Here is an 899-nt window from a genome sequence, read left to right on the forward strand (position 1 = left end):
GACAGCCTTCAGAATGGGAGAAAATAATAGCAAATGAAGCAACTGACAAACATCTAATCTCAAAAATATTCAAGCAACTCCTACAGCTCAATTCCAAAACAATAAATGACCCAATTAAAAAATGGGCCAAAGAACTAAATAGACATTTCTCCAAAAAGACATACAGATGGCTAACAAACACATGAAAAGATGCTCAACATCACTCATTATCAGAGAAATGCAAATCAAAACCACTATGAGGTACCGTTTCATGCCAGTCAGAATGGCTGTGATCCAAAAGTCTACAAATAATAAATGCTGGAGAGGGTATGGAGAAAATGGAATCCTCTTACACTGTTGGTGGGAATGCAAACTAGTACAGCCACTATAGAGAACAGTGTGGAGATTCCTTAAAAAACTGGAAATAGAACTGCCTTATGATCACCAATCCCACTACTGGGCATACACAGCGAGGAAACCAGAATTGAAAGAGACACGTGTACCCCAATGTTCATCGCAGCACTGTTTATAATAGCCAGGACATGGAAGCAACCTAGATGTCCATCAGCAGATGAATGGATAAGAAAGCAGTGGTACATATACACAATGGAGTATTACTCAGCCATTAAAAAGAAGACATTTGAATCAGTTGTAACTAGGTGGATGAAACTGGAGCCTATTATACAGAGTAAAGTAAGCCAGAAAGACAAACACCAATACAGTATACTAACGCATATATACGGAATTTAGAAAGATGGTAACTATAACCCTGTATACAAGACAGCAAAAGAGACACTGATGTATAGAACAGTCTTTTGGACTCTGTGGGAGAGGGAGAAGGTGGGATGATTTTGGAGAATGGCATTGAAACATGTATAATACCGTATATGAAACGAGTTACCAGTCCAGGTTTGATGCCC

The sequence above is a fragment of the Bison bison genome, unplaced genomic scaffold, assembly GCF_000754665.1.
Source record: "Bison bison bison isolate TAMUID 2011002044 unplaced genomic scaffold, Bison_UMD1.0 scf7180017862178, whole genome shotgun sequence".
Lineage (NCBI taxonomy): Eukaryota > Metazoa > Chordata > Mammalia > Artiodactyla > Bovidae > Bison > Bison bison.